Source organism: Phyllobates terribilis, unplaced genomic scaffold (genome assembly GCF_046119375.1).
Source record: "Phyllobates terribilis strain yellow unplaced genomic scaffold, ASM4611937v1 Scaffold_12__6_contigs__length_324123572, whole genome shotgun sequence".
NCBI lineage: Eukaryota > Metazoa > Chordata > Amphibia > Anura > Dendrobatidae > Phyllobates > Phyllobates terribilis.
The window spans coordinates 75129321-75147936 of NW_027362772.1; positions in this window are offsets into that span (position 1 = coordinate 75129321).

The window sequence follows — 18616 nt, forward strand, 5'->3', positions numbered from 1 at the left end:
AACACTCTCTCTTATTATGTACCATCCTCTCTAGCGGCTCACAGTTGGGGGATCATACTGTGTTGGGGTCAGCATACTTTACCCTGGGAGTTGAGGTGGAGTACAGTAGGGTCATTATACTGTGCATGTGGAAGAATTCACCATGGGGGTTTCATACTGTGTTTGGGGGGCCCTTTTAATGGCATCACACTTTATGGGGCAATGAAAGAGAGATCTAGGACGTCAGCAGGAGGAAAATTACTATGTAAAGGATGGAAAGTTGTGACTCGAGATCTGATCTTTGGTGACCCTGACAATTATTTAATTTTTTTTGGGGTGGGGGGGGGGCAATTAGAGCTTCTGCTATGGGGCCCCATGATGCCTATGTACGCCCCTGGTTCATGTTACAATAATGTAAAGAATTCGTATCAAGATAAATTTGAATCACTAATGAAAGTTAAAGCTGGATACATTTATATATGCACATTGCTTAAATCACTGGAGCCAGTAGTAGAGTACTCCATGTTTGGTGAGTCTCTTACCTACAATTATCCAGTTATTCTTAGTTTTTGTATTTTCATTGCCCTCTTTTGATGGATCCTTGGTCCTACAGATAGTTAAAATAGGCACACATGTTCATCAACAGTCTAATCATCATAGTAATAGTTGGATGTGCAATATTAGAGTAATGCAAGGATAAATAAACCATCAGAGTTCGAAAGGCCTGAGAAATCATATGACATTTCTCACTACCCGACCAGAAGGGAAGTGTATCATCACAAAATAGAATACCTTTGAACATGTTTCATGATGCAAAAGTCCATGTAATCAGATCATCATAAAAGTAGAATGTAGGGAAAAAAAAATAATACTCACCTTATCGCTCACTTCTCCTACTGCTCATTTGTCCTGCCACTCACGCAGCCCGCCATCCGGTCCTCTGTGCCACTTCTTTTTACTTTCCCCCATCATATGAATAAAAAATTAATACTCACCTTACCGCTCACCTGTCCCACTGCTCACTTGTACTACCTCTGCTGCAGCCCGCCATCCGGTCCTCTGTGCCCCTTCTTTTTACCTTCACCCTTTGTACGCAAAAAAAAAAAGAATAGTCACCTTACTGTTCACCTGTCCCACTCCTCACTTGTACTACCTCTCCTGCAGCACGTCATCCTGTCCTCTGTGCCTCTTCTTTTTACCTTTTCCTTTCGTACGCAAAAAAAATTAATACTCACTTTACCGCTCACCTGTCCCACTGCTCATTTGTACTACCTCTCCTGCAGCCCGCCATACGTTCCTCTGTCTCTTCTTTTTACCTTCTCCATTTGTATGCAGAAAGAAATTAATACTCACCTTACCATTCAACTGTCCCACTGCTCACTTGTACCACCTTTCCTGCAGCCCGCCATCCAGTCCGCCATGCCTCTTCTCTTTACCTTCCCCCATTGCACGAAAAAAATGAATACTCACCTGTCCTACTGCTCACTTGTCCCACCATACAGGCAGCCTGACGCTTGGTCCTGTATCTCTTTTTTTTGCCTTCTCCCATCTTCCACGTTATGCTTGATGTTCTGCAGCGCCAAGGTCTCTGACATCATTGTGCACTATGCTGTAGTGGAGTATGTCGTGATGTCACAACGTTACGATGTGCATCGCCTAGTCATGATTAGTGTTGAGCCACCCCCGTAGTGTTCGAGTTCGGTTCGGTTCGTCGAACACCCGTGTGTTCGCCGAACTGTTCGTCGAACTGTTCGTCGAACACCTTCGAACACCGTTAAAACCAATGGCAGGCAAACAAAAACACATAGAAACACATAGAAAACACCTTCAAAGGTGTCCAAAAGCTGACAAACTGCTCAGAAGACACAACTAACACATGGAAAAGTGACAAGTACATATAGTCATGCGAAAAGAAAAGAGGTGGAGGAGTAAAAGGAGGGGTAGACACAGATATAGGCATGTCATGCCCTTCTAAAATCCAAAAAGTGAGAAGCCGAGACGGCCAGTCCGCTCCTGCCCGTGCCACCTCCGTGTCGCCGGGTTTGTGCCAGAGCCGCGGTGAACCCTGACGGCCAGCCCCCCTCTCCCAATACTGGTGCCTGTCCGCTGGTGGGTCGAGAGAGCCCCCCTGTGGTGGAGGCAGCTCTAAGCTTTTTAATTTAAATTGTCCCTCTAATTTGAATGAATACACTTTAAATCCATTTACAAGGATCTATTGGAGGGCAAGTCTCATGCCAGCAGCCGCGTAATTCCAGCTCCAGTAGCGTCCACTAAAGCTGCTGCAGTTAAAAAGCTTTTATAAGGATCGAGCTCGGCTGTCCACCGCAAGGCATCCTAGTGCCAGTCCCAGCCCCTATGCCTTGGGGTGCCTCCTGATGCTCTTCACTAAGTATCCCGTGGTCCCGAAGCATTTCCTTTGAAAAAATTAAGTGTCCAAACTACAGGTGGTGTAGCTTGCTTAACAGCCGGGATAATCCGCTGACTAGCAGACACTGCTACTAGGCACAAAGTATTTCCTGGGCTAGATGCAGTTAAAAATTTGTAAGTAGATACTCTCGTTGGATGCTGAGAAAGCATTCCATAGAGTCTCCTGGCACGCCATATATGATTCTCTTAAAAAGCTTGGGGTAGGGGTCTAGGGGACCCTTTTATAGCCAAAATCACGGCCCTGTATCACAATACGTCACCTAGGCTGAAGATAAATGGAACTGTAGCACCGAGGGCTCGGTTGCTACAGACGTATTGCACCTCACCCAGAGGTGTGATATCTCACTCTCAGATAAGGATGGAGTGTGGATCAGGACCCGACACCTGCTGCATTACACCACATTGCCGTGGGGCAGGGCGACCAATATGCCCCTGAGATGGGCACGACAGTCCCTGTCCCTGGCTGGAGTGGGGGGAGGGAACACTGAGGAAGGGGAACCCTGCAGTGCAGGAGCAGGGAGGAAGCAGTTCCTGGGTGCATTGAGAAGGGAGTATAAAAGGTGGGCACCATCTTAGTTCAGTGCAGAGAAGTCTGAGCAGAAGTGGCAGGGAGCAGGGGCTCTGCATGAGCTCTGCTCCGGAGGCGGGCCTAGTAACAGAGGCCCAGGCCTGCAAGAGGGAGAAGGAAGGAAGAGGAGCGGAGAAGGCTCCAGGAACGAGGAATGAAGGGATCCCAGGGGTGCGGACGGGCGAGTCGCCACCGCACGCCCGAATCCACCTGCGTGGAGGGGTCAGGCCAAAGGGGGAGACCGGTCCCCGAACTAGTGGAGGCAGGAAACGACCCTCAGCTAGAAACCGGAGGCTCTGACATTTTATGTGGCGCAGCCCCTTGCTCCACCCGCTAGGAAGGCACCACATAGGGTCAGGGAAACTGGCGCCAAGTTTACCAAGAGGAGGCCCGAGGCAGCCGGACAGAAGTGTTGGTAAGAAAGGCCAGACAAAGGACACACAAAGGGGGTCCTGTGAAGCGCTCCAAAGTTATCTGGGAGTTGTCTGAGCCCCTCACCTGGTGAGCACAGTACGACGTGGGCAGCCGTTACCTGCAGACGTGGTCTGGATAATAAGAACTGTGAGTAAAGGCCCTGAACTGCATCACTGACTCCGTGTCGTTACTGCTGCTGCCCTGCACCATCACCCCCATCCTCCGCATACACTGCCCTGAGGCTATACTCCTCCCGTGGGGAGTTATGCTACACTCTGCTGCACCCACAACACCAGCCTTAGCGGTCTGCCCTGTAGCGGCGGTTCACTCTGACCGCAATCCACGGGTGGCGTAGTCGGACATTTAAACATCAAAACCACATAAATAGTTCCGCCACTGGTTTGACCGCCCTGAGCCACGGAACCGGATCGCCGCCACGAAGACTACAACCACCAGCATCCACCAAAAAGGGTCCGGCTCCGGGTGTCCCAAGGCCCAGGGGGTGCGTCAGAACATTTTCATCACCTTTCACAATCACCAATGGGACAAGGCAGGGATGTCCTCTGTCCCCTCTCTTATACATCCTAGTGACGGAGCACCTGCTCTCATCAATTCGCCATAACCCCAATATTAGGTGGATTGAGGTGGGAGGCACCGAGTACAAGTGCTCTCTATTTGCTGATGATGTCCTAGTATATATCACTCAATCACATATATCCATCCCTGCTGTTATGGCTGAAATAGATCACTTTGTTACATGGTAAAATTTTAAAATCAATGCAGCGAAGTCTGAGGCCCTCGATGTCTCCCTCCCTAAATCCATATAGGATTCCATCCAGTCCAACTTTCCCTTTGCCTGGCCCTCACAGGGTATCAAATACTTAGGAATTCCTATTCATAGAGACCTCTCCCATCTATGTTATCTTAATTTTGGGCCCTTTATTGAACAATTCCATACAGACCACGGTTGGCAAGTTAGAACTGTAAGATTCACTACGTGAACCACTGGTGTTTTGTGGAAAAGCACATGTACACCGCGTTCCAAATTATTATGCAAAAAGTGTTTAGGAGTGATAAGGGAAGAATTTGTTTGTTTGTCAGTTAAACTCATTGATGGTGATGTGTGTCAGGGCTCTTTATATCACTGTAAGCAATTGCAGACACCTGGGCTAATTAGTTTGGCAGGTGTGTCCAATGAAAGGCAAGACTACTTAAGAAGGCTCTCTCACATTATTAAGCAGCCTACATTTTCTGCCAAAATGGGAAAGAAAAAGGATGTGTCGGCTGCTGAGAAGCAACAAATTGTGGAGTGTTTAGGTCAAGGCATGACTACAATCAACATTGTGCGATGATCAGGATGAAGTGTCTTGGCAATCAAGAAGTATGTAGCTGATTCACAGTACACACGTGTGCGTGCTGATAAGGGCAAATTGAGGACTCTTTCCTACAGGCAATTACGTCAGGTTGAAACAGCAGCGGCAAAAAAGCCTTGTCATAGCAGCAGACAAGTTTTTGAAGCTGCTTGTGCCTCCAACGTCCCCCGAACAACAAGATGCAGGGTCCTTCAGAGGTTTGCAGCTGTGCATATGCCATCCTGTCGACCTCCTCTATCCACTTCACACAAGCAGAAACGGCTCCAGTGGGCCAAACATTACATGAAGACTGATTTCAAAACTGTTTTGTTCACGGATGAGTGCCGTGCAGCGCTCGATGGTCCAGATGAATGGAGTGGAGGATGGCTGGTTGATGGACACCCCACGCAAACACGGCTACAGCGCCAACAAGGAGGAGGTGGAGTAATGTTTTGGGCTGGAATCATGGGGAGAGAGATTGTCGGCCCCTTTAGGATCCCTGAAGGCGCTAAAGATGAACTCCATAATGTATGTGGATTTTCTCAAACAGCACTTCCTGCATGGTTCGAGAAGAAGAACCGTGTATTTCACAGCAAGATCATTTTTCTGCATGATAATGCACCATCTCATGCTGCACATAAAACATCTGCATCTCTGGCTGATATGGGCATAAAAGGGGACAAACTTATGGTGTGACCCCCATGCTCCCCTGACCTCTACCCCATTCAGAACCTTTGGAGCATCATTAAAAGGAGTGTCTATGATGGCGGGAGGCAGTTCACATCTAAGCAACAGCTCTGGGAGGGTATTCTGTCCTCATGCAAAACAATTGAAGCAGAAACCATCCAAAACCTGACAAATTCAATGGACGAGAGAGTTCAGAAGCTCCTTTCGAACAAGGGGTCCTATGTGAAAATGTAACATCACCTAGAATAAAGTTTTGAGTTGAAAACTGTTTGATTTCAGTTTCTAACAACCTGCTAATGCTTATAATTTCAAAAATGACCATTTTTTTGGTCTTTATTAAAATGAAAAGGTTGATCGAAAAGTTTGGGGGATCTAAGAGTGTGGCAACCCAGTAGTCATGATTACTTCGAATTCTGACAATATGAGGGTCATGCTGCAGGTAGTGCAGCAAGAAGGCACTTATGTGTCTTGCGCATCTCGGAGCCCCAAAATTATTTTCCGGGCTAGATGCAGCTAAAAATTATTTTTAATTTTAAATCTGGTGAAGCTTATTATAGATGGCCTAATAGGATCAGTGCTGCACACTGCTACAAAGCCCAAATTATTTTCCAGTCAAGATACAGATAAACATGATTAGTAATTTGAAAGCTTAAAACGGTTGGTAGGGTGATTTTAACCAATCATCAAGCTTTTACTCTCCCCAGGATGACACAGGGGTAGAAAAGTCGTTTCGGATCCATGATTTGTTCATCTTTATGAACGTGAGTCTGTCTACATTATCAGTGGAGAGCCGCGTGCGCTTATCTGTCAGCACACCACCAGCAGCGCTGAACACACGTTCAGACAGAACGCTGGCTGCGGGGCATGACAAGATCTCCAAGGCGTAAGTGGCTAGCTCCGGCCATTTATCCAGATTGGAAGCCCAAAAAGAGCAAGGGTCCAGTGACACAGTCGTGGCTTCAATGTTTACTTGGAGATACTCCTGTACCATCGTCTCTAGGCGTTGACTATGTGTCAGACTTCTTGTCTCCTGTGGCCTTGCAAAGGATGGGCTAAAAAAGTGGTGAAATGATTCCGCAAAATTGATGTTACCAGCAGATACTGTGGTTCTGTTACGGTTTGAGTGCTGAACACTTGACGGTCCCACGGTTGGCAAGTTGGAACTGTGAGATTCACTACGTGCACCACTGGTATTTTGTGGAAAAGCACATGTAAGATTCTGCAACAGTCTCTGCTGATACTCCTGCATGCGTGCATCCCTTTCTATGGCAGGAATAATTTCTGCAAATTTACTTTTGTACCGGGGATCTAACAGTGTGGCAACCCAGTAGTCAGGATTATTTCTAATTCTCACAATTCGAGGGTCATGTTGCAGGTAGTGCAGCAAGAAGGCACTCATGTGTGTTGCGCATCCAGGAGCACCAAGTCCCTGTTGTGTTGGTGGCGAGGTAGCAATCATGCTTCCTTCCTCTGTCCTCTCCCCCCAACCTCGCACAACAGAAATGTGATCAAGGTCTCCCTCATCTGATGAGTCTTCCATCAGTTCGTCCTCCACTTCTTCCTGGGCTCCTGCACCTTCCTCACTAGTTTGGCTGCTACCATGCGCCCTGGTAAAATCATCTCCCCCACCCTCACATGCCTGCCGCCTTGGTGCTGCCGACCGTCTGGACCTTGCAGATGTTAGCCCTTCCGCATACAACTCCTCCTCCTCTACTTCCTCCACCTCCTCTTGTGCCACCACCTGACTCCGAATTCTGTTTAACATGTGCTCCAGCATGTAAATCACCGGAATAGTCATGCTGATAATGGCATCGTCAGCACTAAACATCTTCGTCGCCATTTCAAAACTGTGCAGAAGGGTGCATAGGTCCCTGATCTGAGACCACTCCTCCAGCGTGATTTGCCCCACCTCTGAATCTCGTTGGCCCAGGCTATACGTCAGAACGTATTGCACCAGGGCTTGTCGGTGCTGCCACAGTCGCTGCAACATGTGCAGAGTTGAATTCCACCGGGTAGGCACATCGCATTTTAGCCGGTGAAGTGGCAGGCCCAACGACTTCTGTAGAGATGTAAGTCGCTGAGCTGCGGGATGCGAACGGCGGAAGTGAGCACACAGCGACCGTGCACTCTGCAGAAGGCCATCTAGTCTGGGATAGTGGGCTAAAAATTGCTGGACAACCAGGTTCAACACGTGAGCCATACAAGGCACGTGTGTGACATTGCCCCGGCGAAGGGCTGCACCCAGGTTTGCAGCATTGTCGCACACGGCCTTCCCTGGTTTCAGGTCCAGTGGAGACAACCATTCATGAAATTGGTTCTCCAGAGCTGACCACAACTCCTCAGCTGTGTGACTCACATTTCCCAGACATTTCAATGTAAAAACCGCCTGATGACGTTGAGCCCTACTGCCAGCATAGTAAGGAGGTGTGCAGGATCCCTTCTGCGCAGTTAGAAAGCTTGTGGCATGACCAGACAGGCTTTGGGTGCAGGTGGAAGACCGAGAGGAGGTTGAGGAGGCAGAAGCAGTGGAGGAAAAATGACATAAAGAGGATTGACGCACAACTCGTGGGGACGGCAAGACTTGGACAGCAGCCCCTTGTCCTGCTGTCACCATAGTTACCCAGTGCCCAGTCAGCGACATGTAACGCCCCTGTCCATGCCTACTCGTCCAAGTGTCTGTGGTGAAATGCACCCTGTCACACACAGAGTTTCTCAAAGAAGCGGTGATGTTGTGTGCGACATGCTGGTGGAGCGCAGGCACACCTTTCTTTGAGAAGTAGTGCCGACTGGGCATCTGGTACTGGGGCACTGCGACGGACATAAGGTCTCGAAAATCCTCTGTGTCCACCAGGCGGAAAGGCAGCATTTCTGTAGCCAAGAGCTTGCAGATGGTGAAATTCAACCTCTTAGCTTTCTCATGGCTAGGAGGAAATGGTCTTTTACTTGTCCACATCTGAGGGACCGAGGGCTGGCTATTGTGCTTAGACGGGGTTGATAAGGGTGTCCCCGGCAAACTGCCGGTCTGTGAGGAAGATGCAGGCGGACATGTTAGGTTGCCTTGATCCAAAGGTGGTGCTATCGATGTCGGACAGCGCTCAAGACCAGCTGGTGTTACCACCTCCAAAGAAAATGATGACCTGCCAATCACGCTGGCTGTTGCGGGTAAAGAGGTGGCAGGTCTGCGCCCCAAAACAGGTGTGACTGCTGTCCCCCCAGTCACAGAGGATGAAGAGGCCGCGGATGCACAAGATATGGCAGACGGTGGTTGGCCCGGCCGGCTAGACCGCATTGTAGCACACTGAGCTTCCCACTGCAACTTATGCTTCATGTCCATGTGCCGGTTCATGCATGAAGTACTCAAACTATGTATTTTTTGGCCTCTACTTAGCTGCTGCTGACAAATGTTACAGATAACACGAGTTGGGTCATCTTTATCGATCTGAAAAAATGCCCAGGCTATGCAAGGCTTAGCACCCATGCGACCTGAAGAGCCACCACGACTTGTGGTGAGAGGCAGAGTTGTGTTTGAGGATGCAGTTGTTGACGTGCTTCCAGTACTACGTCTCTGTCCAGGAAGGCGCAACCTGACCTCGTCGTCACTAGCATCTTCCTCCACCTCCTCTGCTGACCTCATCTCTTGGCTGACTGTGGGTTGACAGTAAGTGGGATCTCCGACCTCATCATCATCACCCTGTGCGTTATCACACCCGTCGTCCTCAGAGCCAACCTGTTCCTGCCCTGACAAAAAACTAAAGTTGTCGCTCCAATCAGGTATTTGAGTCTTATCATCGTCTTCCTCATTGTCTCCACCAACAGGAGTTACAGTTTGGGAATGAGGGTCTACATTATGGTCAGAACCTTCTGCGTCTGGTCCTGGATCCGACTCATAAAGATTCTGGGCATCAGTGCAGATCATTTCCTCGTTTGGATTCACAGAAGCACTGGAGTCGACCTCTGATTCCCAGGCTATAGTATGAGTAAACAGCTCTGCAGACTCAACCATCTGTTCTACCTCAGACTCAGACGGGCAGCTGGAGATTTGGGAGCTGTGAGGAAGCAAGGGCGATTTGGGTGACATCTTTGAGGACTGGAGTATTTGTGATGTTGAAGTTGATGTGGAGGAGAGCCCACTTAAAGGAGCACTTGATATCCGTTGAAGCACCTGCTGTTTTTGTGCCTCATCTGGAATTTGTAGCGATTGGCGTGGCCGTAAGAAAGGGATCTTATCACATTGTCCGCTAAAAGAAGTAGACATTTTAGTTTGGCTGGAAGATGGTCTTTCTTCTGCACCTACCCCACGGACACAACCTTTTTTCCCCTTCCCAACACGCCTATTCCCCTTTCCACCAGCAGCAGGCCTTTTTCCACTCATTTTGGTGGTTAACTAATTCACAACTCTGGAGTTGTTTGCACAAAAAAACAATGGATGGTAACCGAGCAGAGCTGAGTGGCCAAACTGTGGTATTAGGCCAAAACTATTGGCTGGGTTAGATGCAGAAAAAAATTATTTTTAATTTGCAACCTGATGGAGGTCAGTATAGATGGACTAATAGACCAAGTCCCACACACCGCTAGAAGCCCAAATATTTTTTCAGAGCTAGATGCAGAAAAAAATTATATTCAATTTGCAACCTGCTGGAGGTCAGTATAGAAGGACTAATAGAACAAGTCCCACACACTGCTAGAAGCCCAAATATTTTTTCAGAGCTAAATGAAGAAAAAAATTATTTTTAATTTGCAACCTGATGGAGGTCAGTATAGATGGACTAATAGACCAAGTCCAACACACTGCTAGAAGCCCAAATATTTTTTCAGAGCTAGATGCAGAAAAAAAATATTTTTAATTTGCAACCTGATGGAGGTCAGTATAGATGGACTAATAGACCAAGTCCCACACACCGCTAGAAGCCCAAATATTTTTTCAGAGCTAGATGCAGAAAATTTTTTTATTCAATTTGCAACCTGATGGAGGTCAGTATAGATGGACTAATAGACCAAGTCCCACACACTGCTAGAAGACCAAATATTTTTTCTGAGCTTGATGCAGAAAAAAATTATTTTTAATTTGCAACCTGATGGAGGTCAGTATAGATGGACTAATAGACCAAGTCCCACACACTGCTAGAAGCCCAAATATTTTTTCAGAGGTAGATGCAGAAAAAAATTATTTTTAATTTGCAACCTGATGGAGGTCAGTATAGATGGACTAATAGAACAAGTCCCACACGCTGCTAGAAGCCCAAATATTTTTTCAGAGATAAATGAAGAAAAAAATTATTTTTAATTTGCAACCTGATGGAGGTCAGTATAGATGGACTAATAGACCAAGTCCCACACACTGCTAGAAGCCCAAATATTTTTTCAGAGCTAGATGCAGAAAAAAATTATTTTTAATTTGCAACCTGATGGAGGTCAGTATAGATGGACTAATAGACCAAGTCCCACACACCGCTAGAAGCCCAAATATTTTTTCAGAGCTAGATGCAGAAATTTTTTTTATTCAATTTGCAACCTGATGGAGGTCAGTATAGATGGACTAATAGACCAAGTCCCACACACTGCTAGAAGCCCAAATATTTTTTCAGAGCTAGATGCAGAAAAAAATTATTTTTAATTTGCAACCTGATGGAGGTCAGTATAGATGGACTAATAGAACAAGTCCCACACGCTGCTAGAAGCCCAAATATTTTTTCAGAGATAAATGAAGAAAAAAATTATTTTTAATTTGCAACCTGATGGAGGTCAGTATAGATGGACTAATAGACCAAGTCCCACACACTGCTAGAAGCCCAAATATTTTTTCAGAGCTAGATGCAGAAAAAAATTATTTTTAATTTGCAACCTGATGGAGGTCAGTATAGATGGACTAATAGACCAAGTCCCACACACCGCTAGAAGCCAAAATATTTTTTCAGAGCTAGATGCAGAAAAACATTATATTCAATTTGCAACCTGCTGGAGGTCAGTATAGAAGGACTAATAGAACAAGTCCCACACACTGCTAGAAGCCCAAATATTTTTTCAGAGCTAAATGAAGAAAAAAATTATTTTTAATTTGCAACCTGATGGAGGTCAGTATAGATGGACTAATAGACCAAGTCCCACACACTGCTAGAAGCCCAAATATTTTTTCAGAGCTAGATGCAGAAAAAAATTATATTCAGTTTGCAACCTGATGGAGGTCAGTATAGATGGACTAATAGAATGATGCTATGCCCAAAAGATTTTACTTCACTAGGTGCAGTAAAAAAATTGGTATTCTATACACAGGTGGTATATCTTGCAACACAGATAGGCTACTCCACTGACTAACACACTCTGCAATAGGCCAAAAAGGATTAGCTTTGCTAGATTCAGCCAAATGCTGTGAAAAAAACTTGCACAGCACTGGCACAGACCTGCCTGGCAAAAACTGATAGGAACTGATGTAACCTAGTCCTGAAAAGGACTCCAATTACAATTAGTCTTTACTCCCACAATCTATCTATTTAAGAGCACAGACCTGCCTGATAAAAGTCGTAGGAAATGCTGTAACCTAGTCCTTAAAAGGACTGCAATCACAACTATTCCCTACTCCCAAGCTATCTGTATATTTGTGCGAAAATTGGCTTGAAATTAACAAGGTATAGCGCACACAGCAACAGCGGTGCCGTCTAACACGCAGCTGCAGCAGTGAGAAAATGGTGGCGACGGGGAAAATGGCTTGGTCTTATAGGGCAAGGACATGTGACATACACTGCCAATCACACATGCCCTTGCTTGTGTGAAAAAAAGCACTTCGCTCCGTGTGTGCGCTGCTGATAGGCTGACAGATTGCACCTCCCCACTGCAAATGCGGGAAAGAGAAAAAAAAATGGAGATCTTCATTGTTCCTGCAGAGATCCATCCCCTGCCCCTCCCCCCGCCCCGCTGTACACTCAAACTGCGTATTAACATTAATTTTCATCATTACTGAAAAAAAATCCAGTTATGATTTTGGTGCACGAACAGTTATCGAACATAACCTCGAACAGCCGAATTTTTCTCAAATTGTTCGTGTTCGCCGACCGGCTCGAACACCGCCCAAAACAGCTCGAATTTGAGATTGGCGAACAGTTCGAGTAGAACAACGCTCATCTCTAGTCATGATTTTCCACGACCGCACAGTGACATCAGAGGTTTAGTCTGAGGCAGAAGACCTGGCAAATAATAAAGCAGGCCTGAAGAGGATGCATGTTATGGGGGAAAGTGCAGAGAAGGGCATGTAGGACCCAACAATAGGCTGCGGGGATGGCAGGAAAGATGAGTGTTGAGATGAGTATTATTATTATTTATTTTTTTTATACTTTTGCCAGCACTGTTTCAGTAAAATATTGGCTGCCATATTGCTGAATTTGCATATAGCAAAGTGCCAGCAAGCTGTATTCTGGAGAACGAAAATGTTTGTAAAATTCAATTTGACTTGTGTAAATTTGCTCATCTCTGATGCTTTTATAGTATCTACTTTTATTACTTTTGTGTTATTGCAATTTGCAATCTGGCTACATTAACTATAAAGAACCCTTTCCTACTTAGATATATTATTTTTGTAAGACCCATCCCAAAGATATCAGAAAACCTGTAAAAATTCAAATTTGCAGATTTGCTTGAATTTGCCCAGAAAATTTGATTCAAATCAAATGCATTCGATCTGGATCAAATGTGTGATTCAAAATTTTTTTTAGGAAAATTAGAGAGAAAATTGTTTCGTTCACCTCTACCATTCAATTCAGTTGCATCCATAAAAGCAATTAGGCAGCAGAAGCTACATTTCACATTAAAAAGTTTAAAGGTTTATTTGATCATTTTTAATAAATAGCGCCACTATCGTTGAATGGTGGAATCTGGTATTGCAACATTGCAGTATTTAAATGCATAGGACTAAGCTACATTACCAGAAAGAACAAGAATGATTCTGTTTCTGGAAAATTAACACAATTTTATTAGTCTTTTATAATTAGAATAACAAATAAATTAATTGATCCCATTACAGATGGACAATTAGGTTTAGCCATTTATATATGCACTGGATGAGCCCAAAATGGCCAATTCTGCATTTTAATCGCTGGCAACATTTACTAAGACATCTATTTTCTTTTTATCCATTTTTTATTCATAAAGTCTGGTAGGTTATGTTCCATATCAGTATCTTCTAGAATTCAGATAAATTATGACTTGAAGTCAATACTAAGTATGAGATTGAGCATGTGTATATTTATTGTGTTATCTAAGGAAAAAATGAGTTTTACGAAGAGCAGACATTTCTATGATAATAAGATCACCCCAAACATAAAAGACAAAGAAAAAAAATCAGTAAGAATAGGATTTGCAGAACATTGCGATCCTGAGATCTTTCGCTCTGTGATAAAAGATGAGAGACGGCTCTAATGTTCTTCAAGACTTGACTAACTCAATGAAAGGACATCCAGAGGACACGTACATGGAAACATGCTAGAGATAGTCCTGGATCATAATCGAGAACTGAAGGTATCTGTGATGTCAAAGAGATGGCATGCATATCCAGGTTAAACTTCATTGTTCCTCACCCCAAAGCCTACTAAGTCAAGGTCACAATCCAAGAGAACCAAAGGTCCACCAGCCTTCAATGAGAAGGTACATAGACATGCCACAAGCCTTTCTGATTTGGCTTTTCTCCATCAGGACCTGCTCCAACATGCACTACCCTCGACAATGGATCCTCCAGTCCCAAGCCCTCATTGAGCTTCATTGGCTAACCCTCCCTTACTCACCATCAGCTCTCTCAGAAATATGCGAGGCCCAACTTATTGCGATGCCTACCAGAGATGAAATTCTCAATTGCACAAAGAAAGACTAGAAGCAATGGGATGAAACTAAATGGGAGAAGATGTAGATTAGATATTAGAAAAACGCTTTTGGCAGTGAGGGTAATTAACGAGTGGAACAGGTTGCCACGAGAGGTGGAGAGTTCTCCTTCAATGGAAGTCTTCAAACAGAGGCTGTACACGATGACCCTGGAGGTGCCTTCCAACATTCTATGATTGTATGTTTCTAGAGAGGTAGGTTTCTAGTTTGAGAACAACATATAAAGAAAAGTTCACCTCTCTTCAAAATAGTCTTCAACAATTGACTTCTTTGGTTACTGACCACAAGAACTATGTGATGAATCGATCCACCCAGGGCAGTAGACAAGGACAATCCACAGAAAACCATGTATGCCAAATTAGGCATCTGTATGAAATGTCTGATGATGCCAAAAAACAATGGAAGGTGAAATAGTTGGAGAGTTCAAGACAAGGGCATAGCTACAGTGGCTGCAGGATTCGCCGTTGCACCCTGGTCCTGGAGCCTAAAAGAGCACAATAGGTCCATTTTACCCATTTGAGAAGAGCTGGATAGAGTGCATGCTGTAGATCTTTGGGCCTTCATCCTCTGAGTCCAACAAAAACAGACCATTATGCAGCAAATTTGCTTCAGAAGAGATGGGCTCTGAGACCTCTATTGGATGTACTATTCATTTTTTTCATCATTTGGACTTACAGGCTCTTTGTTTTACATACAACGTTGATGTGGTCTGTCCTCAATCAGTTGACAGGAGCTAGAAAAAGAGGGATAATAGAGTTATATACTCTCTTTCAGTCAGGATGTGCTCACTGGTGGATTTTCAATTAACCCATTCAGCAGCCAGCAATAGAGAGTATATGGCTGGCATATACATAGTTAAAGTCCTCTGATCTTCTCAAAGTTTTGCTCCTCAAGTTTGAGATCTTTTCCTATCAATGGCCCCACCCACGAGGAAACTATCAACTCCACACTAGTTCCTTCTTTTTGAAAGAAAAGAAATTGGAAGAGCCAATAGCTGCATGTGACAGGTCCAAGACCTTTTTTCTTGCTCAGAAAATGCCTACAGCCTGTGCTGCCCATAAATAAAAACTAGAAAAACCCGAGTAAATGGTACAGGTCCCTTCCTATCTCCATTCATTTTCTTCTCAGTCTTGGCCTTGTGTTGGAGAGAGTTTGCAGAGATTGGCATTGTGAATCACATCTGGTGAAGATGTTCTAGACTTAAACCTTTTTAGAATAAGATGTGTCATCTCTGAATTGTGGAATCTACTTAACAAAAATCCCCCCATATTGACCTTTTGTCCATAATTCCTGGACCAATATCTTTGCCAAAAAATATCTCCGAGGACTATTCTACTGCAGCTTATTCTGTGATACCTCACCATTAGCAAATGGCAGAACCACCTTTCATCCTTGAGTGGCTCAAGGAAATGGACCACATTATTAGATTGGAATAATTATTTGTGAAAGACTCAGGAAAGTCTAAACAAGTTACTGATACCTTTGCCAGCTGGCAGTTCATCCAACCTACTCCTCAATTTCAAAGGCTACTGAAGCAATCTTAAAGACTGGATGGTTTTCAGGTGCTCCTGACTCTCCTCATCCTCCTTCCCACTGTTTCCCTCTCTTCCCTTTCTCCTACCTTTTCTTTTTCTTTATCTTCATTCTCCTCTCTACTTTATATTTTGTTTTTGTCCTTTTTAATGTTAGATGATCCACTCGAATACTTAGATCCCTAGTGGGCAGCAGTGGATAGTCTTGTGTTGAAAATTATGGTTGTCCATCTGTAAACAAGAAACTCTGTTGGTATGGAAAGATCTAACTTGCTTTCCATATATTTCATTAGGCGTCCTTATTATTTTTATACTTGTCAAAATATACGAGTTCTGACTATCCATGTTATTTCTATTCCTCATTTTCCTAAAACCTTCCCATTTTTTAGTGTTAATTTTGTTTTTATATGATTTCATTAAAGAAGGTTTGACCTTCAAAAAAATTATGACAATAGAATTTTTTGGGGCATTCACCGGGTAGGATGAAAGGGTGCTAAAACAACTTCCCTTGAGAAAGCAATGCACTGTCAACGCGAAACGCGCGTTGGGAAGTTGTTTTAGCACCCTTTCATCCCACTGGGGGGTCTCCTATCCTTGGGTAAGTGTCCACTACTGGTTTCATTTTTGTTCCAGTTCAGCACAATTTTCCAGGAGGGCTATCATTCAGTGTTCCCTCTGTTTGGCTTTTGATTAGCTATGGGGTGTTTTAGCAGCATTTTCTGCTCCCCTTCATCTAATGTTACCTCCTAATAGTCTTTCTGCTAGGTGGTTAATGTGCTGATGGGTGGCTTTTGTATACTTGTTAACTTCATTACCTTCCACTTTACTCCTTGGAGTGGTTATCTGTTTGGGGTGTCTGCTTCTGTCCTGTACACATTGTAGATGTTTTATTGACTCTATGTGAAATTTTTACAATTTATATATTTATTTAATAAAGAATTTTCGTATTTGCATTTAAAAGCTCTTGTTGTCTCCTGTTATTATCTGTTGTATGTCTGCAGCACTAATGTCAGATTTACAGTGCTGCAGCCAATCATTGAGCTCATTGACAAAAAGAACTGAGCTTATTGATTGGCTGCAGAGCTGTAAACATGACATCAGCACTGCAAATAGACAACTGAGACCACGGCAAAGGAGGCTTTCTCCGGTGTTGGACCATCGGAAAGTAAGAAATACTGTACATGCCCCACTGTTTGAACCCCCAACAATCAGATTGGATCTGCATGGAAACCTGGCATTAAGTCTTCAATTTCCCTGCAGTTTCACCACTGGAGAAACTATGTACCAGACAGGTCAGGGGAAGTCCTCCAAAGCGGGAAACGCTCAGTGTCGCCTAAAGAAAGTGATCCTTAACAATGAACTCCCCACCTCACCCACCCAAATTGACTATGAATCCTATTGGGTTCTATGTTCTCCAATGTTCTTTGTTAACTAGACAAGCTCTTTAATAATATTCATTCTGGAATATGGTGCAGTACCTGGACGTCGCCCCCCCCTGCCCTTCCAATCAAGCAGTTGTCACCTACGAATGGATAGGTGATAAATTGTTTTTATCAGATTACCCCTTTAGAGGGTATCTGTGACAAGGTTTTGCCACCAAACCTGACCTGAGAGCTGTTTAATGTAGGGGCCTGATTCCCGCAGTGTGTCACTTACTGGGCTGCTTGCTATAGTTTTGATAAAATCACTTTTATCAGCAGGAGATTATCAGTAGAAGACTAGTAAACCTCCTGCCATGTTGTCACGGGTGTGTCAGAAGTGACAGACAGTCTCCTTGCAGTTGGCTGCAGGAGATCTCTTCATTTGGCATTACAGACATCTTCTTAGAAGCTGTCTCTCTAGGACCCAGCGGCTACCTTCCTCTTGCTAATTTACACCCTGACCTGAGTGTATAAATACCTGCTGTTTGCTAGAGGGAGGTGCCGGCGATACTCACATGACCCCTTGTGAAGGCTTGAGCAAGTGCATTACTTCTTCCTGTCTGGGGCTAAGAGGACATGTTTTCATCTCTGTGAAGTTGACTAAAGCTAAGCTATCTTCCCTTGTTTGTTTCCCCTTGTTGTCTTTAGCTGTCACTGGGGATCGAATAGCGCTCATCCCCTCCCTTCCCTAACCAGGGCCAAACACCAAGGAAAGACAGGGTGAGGTTCCTGTGCGGCGATTGGTGAATAACCAATATAGGGACGTTAGGGGAGACAGGGTGATATAAGGTCAGCCTAGGAAGTTTCCACTGACCCCTTTCCCTAGAGTCTGGTCCCTCTTTTCCCCTTTCCCTTTGTGTTGAACTTAGTCCTTCCTACACCTTGCGTGACACATAAAACCTACAAAAGACAAAAATATATCTCATACCCTACCATCATTATATATAAATGTAAAGCAAAGTTGCATAATAAATATAGGGTACTTAGTGAACTATTTTTGATCGAAAAAAGTATACAAGCCGTCCCACCAGCGGCAAGGTGACCCTAAATTGGGACGGTACCTATACTGTCTATATTAAAAACCTTACTGTATATCAAAGTTGAAGTAATGCATATAAAAGGGTAGACAAATAGGACCGGGTCCCAACTCCAGACCACCTAGGCCCGTGGTAAGCTACATATATACTAATCAGCTCAACAAAGGGGATGCCACACCCTTAAATTGCACAGAATGCAAACAAGACAAAAAACCAAGCAATGTGAACTGAGGTCTAAGATGGTAGACATGCAAGAAATAGGAGCATGTTCACACTAGCAAAAAGAAGCAAAACCTACAAAAGACAAAAATATATCTCATACCCTACCATCATGACA